At 45.7% G+C, this 6,833-nt stretch overlaps 1 pseudogene; it reads right to left on the reverse strand.

Moving 5' to 3' along the window:
* Nucleotides 1-2,347: 2,347 nt before the first annotated feature.
* LOC119569810 lies at nt 2,348-6,754 on the reverse strand (annotated as a pseudogene).
* Nucleotides 6,755-6,833: the final 79 nt, after the last annotated feature.

Genomic DNA, 6,833 nt, shown 5'->3' on the forward strand with positions numbered 1-6,833 from the left:
GATAATAAAAACAAAAAAAACATACTGACAAAATTTAATACACGGGGAAATAGTTTCTTTGAAAATTGTTCATATCAATTTTGATTTTGTAACACTGCTGCTCACCAGTCATTGTCGAAAAACACAAAACACGCGTCAGAGAGATGGAGCCAACAGCCCAAATACTTTCTTCTGATCATATACCTACCCCCCCCTGTCTTCCCCCGAAAAAGCCAGGGACACGTTAAGGAACCCCGTGGGCATAACCCTTTTAAAAGGGATGTGATGTTTTAAACATTTTTTTTTCATTTTTTTCTTATATGTATTTTTTTATGTCCTGCTTTTTTTTTTTTTGGTCTGTCCAACAACCATCGTCTCCTGAAAAACAGAAGGTTAAGTTCCACGTTAACCGTCCATTCCTTACTGCATTAGTGGTTTCTTTTACTATGACTGACTTTCAACAATGCCGCAAATATACAAAAGGAAAAAGGAAGAAAGACCGGAGATAGAGTGAGAGAGAGAGAAAAAAGAAAAATGAGACAACATAGAGGGAAAATTTTTTAAAAAAAAAGAAGGAAAAATAAAAAAAGGAGAAGGATAAGAGGTAACAGAAAAAATAACATAAGAAAAAGGAGTATTTACAAAGAAAAGGTAAAAGAGGGAGAGGAAAGGGAGATTTAAAAAGGAAGGGTAGCATATTTCGCCTTGAAAGAATTAAAATCTTCTAAGTACATTTGATAAAAATAATCACTTCTATCCTCGTGAATTACAATATCCCAAAAAAAAGATAAAATTCCCAAAATATCAAATATGCCTAAACCATAAACCTTATAGCAATGAGCCCCAACAGGGGGCCGAGGAGCATTAACACTTATCACAAATGACTGATAAAGATTTATACACCTAAAAAAGTTTGGGGGAAGGGTATCCACACGAGACAAACCCTTAGTCATCATGGCAGTTAACTGTGATCTAGAGGATGTAAATAAAAAGAAATAAACCAAGAAAAAAAAATAAATATCACCTACAGTTAAAAGAGTACAGCCTTGAGATGACCTAATTGACTCCTATAAAATATTATCACTTTTCATTCACTTTTTTTCTAATTTATCTCTCTTAAAATTACTAAAAAAAACCAACTCTTCAACCCGAGTCCATCGATTCACAAATTCAAATTCAAATTGAGAGAACAAAAAGAAAAAATCCAAATGAACACACATAAAACCTTCTCTCTGTAAAAATCATTTTCAGTTTTTTTTCAGTAAAATAAAATCCTCTCTTTCCTTCAGGTCATTGTAAAATTCATATAGCACCTAAACACCAGTACCACAATTTAGCCTTTTTCCCAAAAAACACCATATACAGTATAGATAGATGGTAGCACCAGGTTTTTTTTTGTCCGTACTTGGGTAGTTTAGGTATAATAAACGTCATTGTAGTGTGTGTGTGGCTGACAGATCTTCAGAAAGTGCGTTCGTATATTCATATCAATATCTTTGTGTGTGTGTGTGTTTATTTCCACACGAGATTGTCCGACTCCTCTAGACACACACACGCTTATATGTCCATTTTATATAGGAAAAGGAAAGAGAGAATAAGACGAAAGTGTGAAGAGCGAGCGAGAAAAAAAAAGTTAAAAGCGTAGACAGAGTTCCTTTCTAACGAGGAAACATATCATCACAGCCAGGGGATTAAAAAGGTAATTTTTTACTACATAACATTTCCTTGACTATATATACAACAAACGCGTTCTCCCTTAACCTGGCGAAAAAATTTATTTAAAAAAAAAGGGAGAGGGAAGCTTTGTTGCGGGATTCTTCATCCCCAAATTGAAACGGCGGGCACTTACAAAAGGACTTTTTGAACCTTACATCACCATTAAATATCATATATATTATTTCATCAGTAAAAAAATCAACAACTTTACCATGTGCTTTCAATTCAAAAAACTGAATAAACTAAACGAAAAACAACAACCCTAAAACTTTTTTTCTCTTCAGTTTCACTAAACTAATCATGTTGCATCTGTTAGCTGAACATTAGAATATATATATATTTATTTTATTCTATTTTACCTATATATATATTTTTCGCAGTTTTCCTTTACTTAAAACAGGTACGTTTTACCTACGATAAAACACAATCGGATATTTTAAACACCTCGGTAATCATATCAGGAGTTTGTGTGTGAGTCGCGTTTTTGGTTTGGGAACGCGAGGTTGCGTGTCTATCCTAAGATCGGATCCCGCAGAGGAAGACGAGAACGCCCCGCGCCCTCGGGGGAGTCGAGGAAAAGTAGAGTAGGAGGACGAGCATCCGAAAGAGGAGAGAGAGGGGACCTTCGAAGGACGACCTTGGACAGGCGATCTTAGAATGGCGGGGGTCCGTTGGGGTATCTGAGCATCGGGTCGAGGCTCCGGGCGAAGTTGTTGGCCATGTTACAGGCGTAATCGTCCTCAGGGGTGGGCACGAGAGACGCCCCCCCGAGCATGAGAAACATCAAGGCCTGGATGGGAAGGGCAGCTCGCATCACACCCCGAAGAACCTGTGGGAGCGTCTCACTACGCTTCGTCGCCGCCCTCCGCGCCGTAGCCGCCCACTGCGGGGAGGAGGTGAGGGGGAAATTGTAGCTGCTGTGTTATTACTATTATCTAAAGGGGCTGGAGCCCCTTTTAATGCTTTAGATAATGCGTGATCTCTTTCCCTGTCATTTCTAAAATTTGATTAGTTTATCTCTTAAACCTTATCACGTTTATCATACTTTGTGTGGCAGTTTACCTATGCTTCAGTGAACAGAATACGATACTTCGGCGAAAAAATGAAGCAACTGAAGTAAAACAAAATGTGAACCTGAAATTCTATCAAAAGAAAAGAAAAATAGGAAATCTACCAAAAAACTACTGAACCAAAATGAGGAAGAATGCGCTAAGAAACTCAAGAAAACCGAAGGTGCTCGACATGTTCCCACCCGGGCCCAGTTGTACGTACTGCACATCGAAGGAAGCTGGCAGTCAGGGCTTGTGAAGTTGGGCCCCGAGAAAGAGAACTCGGCAGACTCGTACAGCTGTAATAAAAGACAGTGTTGCTTTGAGGGGCTACGTGCAGTGGTGCAGTTTCCTACGGTCGGATTTCATGCAACTTCTGACAATGATATAAAATGACCCCATATGCCCAAGTTCCGTGTTGGGAACGTCGTTCGGCCCTACTCACCCCCGACGACGCCAGGGACGCCACGAGCTGGTAGTCCTGGCCCAGGAGCTGCGACAGCTGGGTAAGCTGTTGCGAGCACAGCTGGAGCAGCAGCTGCAGGCGGCGCGAGAGAGCGCCAGGCGCTCGCGCACGGCCGCGCACTGGTCGTCGGGGCTGCGTGGTGGCAGGTGCTGCGCCGCCTCGTGCAGAGACGCGACGCGCGGCTCACACCGCTCGACCTCAGCCCGCACGTCCAGAACGCGGCCAGCGCGCTCGCGCAGGGCGGCCTCCTCCGTCTCCTCCTCCGCCGCCATCTTGTGCAGGCTTTCCTCCGTGGTGTCCGTCCAGGCCAGCAGGCCCTGAGATGGTGGAATGGAACTCGGCTTTGCCCATGAGCGCCGTCTGCAGCTTGGCCTCCACACGGACGCAGCAGCGCACACGGCCTCCCAGCGCGGGTTTGCCGCGGTGAGGCGGTCCCGCACGCGCGTGGCACGACGCTCGTCGCGGGTGTGCTCGGCCAGGTCTTGCCGATGATGTTCCGCGACATGATCACCGACTTGTGGCCGTCCAGGTCCATCAGGAACTCCTGCGAGACAAAAAGCAGTCACATCCCGCGCTGGTCGAGGTGAAGCCCGTTATACTCAGCGATATAGACAGCAATGTCCACGATACTTACCTGCTGAAAACCAAGGTCTGTATGCTATTTGGGCCTTGATAAAACTAGCCCGAGAACATCACTAAGCCCTGACTACGCCTGAAAAAAACCCCTGCTATTACACCCCCAAAACCCCAGCATCTGTATGGTGTAACCTACCCTGTGGTCCTGGGAAACCTCTTCCAGTTGCTCCATGGGCGTGGGCGGGCTGTGCTGCGTGGTCTGCGTGGGTTCGGCGTGGGTGAGCCATTGTTCTAGGCGCCACATGTCGTTCTCGAACTGCTGCCAAATTTCGGGCTGCAAAACAGCGGGCCGTCAGGGAAGACGTCTCGCTGTAAGCAAACACATGCGCATGCGTGGTCAGCTACGGCTACTGCAGGATCCGCGTTGCTTACCAGGGCTACCTCACACCCAAGGCTAGCGGCAGGGCGGGGGCTCCCCGCCCCGCCTTCCCACGCTACTGGAGGGCTACGGGTCTACCATTTACAGTGTGTAAGTGGGGGGTGTGGTTCGTGTGTGTTGTGTGTGTGTGTGTTTTTGTGTGTGTGTGTGTGTGTGTGTGTGTTGTGGTGTGTGTGTGTGGTGTGTGTGTGAATATGCGTATGCGTATACGCCAACGCGTGAACATATACATGTATGTATATACAAATCATAAATGCAAACACTGAACTCGTCTTAAGAGGATATTTCAGTGTAGATGGAATTTGAATCGCCGTCTTGACTTGGCGCTTCTCTGCCCAGTGTTTTGTGTTTGGGAAATGCATCATGACGTGGACACGTCAATCCACTAAGCACAAATACTAAATACAGTGATTTGGTCATGGGAAGTCGGGTAAATTAGCGGATGTGAAGTATAAAATACAATGGTAAATTATGTAGATAATCGAATAAAGGTTTATTTCATTAAATAAACACTTATGGTGAACTTTGTCATTTTTCTCTAGCTTAACATACTACTTATATCCTAAATCACACAAAAATAGCATGGGTATATACTATAATTCTTGTATAATATTAAATCACTCTTATTTACACACTAGCGAAAACATGTATATCTACAAAACACATAAATCAATCTACAGAGGAACAATTAGCTCCACTGTTCTAATTCCATTGAATGCGCTGGACATTGTCCAGCCTTATTTATAATAAATGACTAGCACACACTCTATATCACAACTATGTTTCTGTAACACCAAGACTACAATAATTATCACACAAAGACTACAAAAAATCACACAAGACTCAATCATCTATTTTTTTTTTTACTTTACTACTTCATGCCATTAAACTCCTCATGAAAGCAGTTTCGATCAACTGTAGGACACAAGCAAAGCCTTCAAGCTTGCTTTCAGCCACACAAAATAATCGGTTAAATGATTCTAGTTTCGACTCATAAGAAGAGATGTTGGAGAGGGAGTCAAGATACAAGTGTCACAATCCAAAGGTTATTTAACGTAACAAAACAAAATAAAGAAAAAAAGAGCATTTTCCATGAACTGCAAGAATGAAAGAGCATCCTCAAGAGCACATATATTCATCAAAATCAAATGAGACACGTATTACTGCACTGTTAATACCACAGACATGATCGAGAGATGGATATTAGAAAAGAATATTACCTATTCTCTTTCAGCCTCTGTTGCTTGGCCTGGGAGAGGAGTTCGAGTTGGGTGAACTCCTCCAGGACGAGCTCGATCTCCGGGTGCGTTCCCTGGCCTCGGCGTCGTCGCCCCGTGTGCTGCTTCAGGGAACTCAGGAGGTCCACGGAAGACCGGCATCCGGCCAACTGCTTGGACTGAGGAACAGGGACGGTTTGGGATCCATTCTATTTTATAATGAAGTACTATAAATAGTAAGCATGCTACTGATGCGACGAGATGATGATCAAAATAAAGGTTCAATATTTCTTCTATTCGTAAGATATACATTACATGAAGTTGTACTTACGAAGGAGTAATACGTCTTGGTCGACCTCAGCTCCCTGCGGGTGGGGCACTTGAGCGCTTCCTCCAGCTGCCTCAGCAGTCCTCTTGCTCTCCTCCAGCGCCGCCTTCTCTCCATCGCCAGAGACCTTCCGCCGACGCTCCGATGAGCGAGACGTCCGTGGTGGTGAAGGTCGTCCTCCAGGTTGACGTCAGCGGCCAGAGGAACCCGGTAGTCGTCCTCGCCTTCAAGCTCCTGCTGGTCTCCGACAGAGCGCTCCTCGGACAGCCTGGTCGCAGTGGCGTTGGTGATCTGAGTGGTAATCTCCACGTCGATGGCGTCCCTGCAGGCTCAAGAGGCGTCTGTGTAGGTGTTTCCTAATGATCCAGTACTCCTCGAGGCTTTCCTCGATCATCAGACAGTCTGTGTAGCAACTTCGCTGGTAGAGGTACGAGATCATGGCATCGAAGTTCCTGAGGTCCTCCTCGTGCCTCTCGTACTCGGCCACGAGCTCCAGCAGGGACTTCTTCTTTTGTTCAAGGTCTGAGTGCATCTGGTTGTCGTACTCGGACACCTTGAGGTCGAAGTCGTTCAGCCAGCCCAGGAGGCTCTCTCTCGTGCTGATGAACTCTTCGTAAATCCTGCCGCTGTACCTCAAACGCCGCAGGATGACAGTGATGTGGTAGTTGAGGGTGTGGAACCTGGCATTCGAGGTCTTGACCTTCGTGCGGATCTCGTTCTGCTGGTCAAGCCTGTTCTCCCTGCCGTAAGGGCGCGCAAGACACGGTACTTTTGGTTGAGCTGTTCATCTGCCGAGAGGAAGGTATTCATTCAGAAGACTTGAAAATGTGGCGGAGCTGATAGCTGTGAACACCGCCTTTGAGACGTGCTGACCAGCATGGAGTCGAGGATGAGCAACATCACTGCTCCTCGACGATTGTGACCTACGCCAGCCTGGAGACGTCGCCCAGGTACACGAGCTGCAGCCGCTATCCACGACCAGACCTGCAGTATGACAGCTCACCAAAGTACCGTGTCTTGGCGCGCCCTTCGCAGGGAGAACAGGCTTTACCACAGACCCGAG

The sequence above is a fragment of the Penaeus monodon genome, unplaced genomic scaffold (assembly GCF_015228065.2).
Source record: "Penaeus monodon isolate SGIC_2016 unplaced genomic scaffold, NSTDA_Pmon_1 PmonScaffold_18824, whole genome shotgun sequence".
NCBI classification, from domain to species: domain Eukaryota; kingdom Metazoa; phylum Arthropoda; class Malacostraca; order Decapoda; family Penaeidae; genus Penaeus; species Penaeus monodon.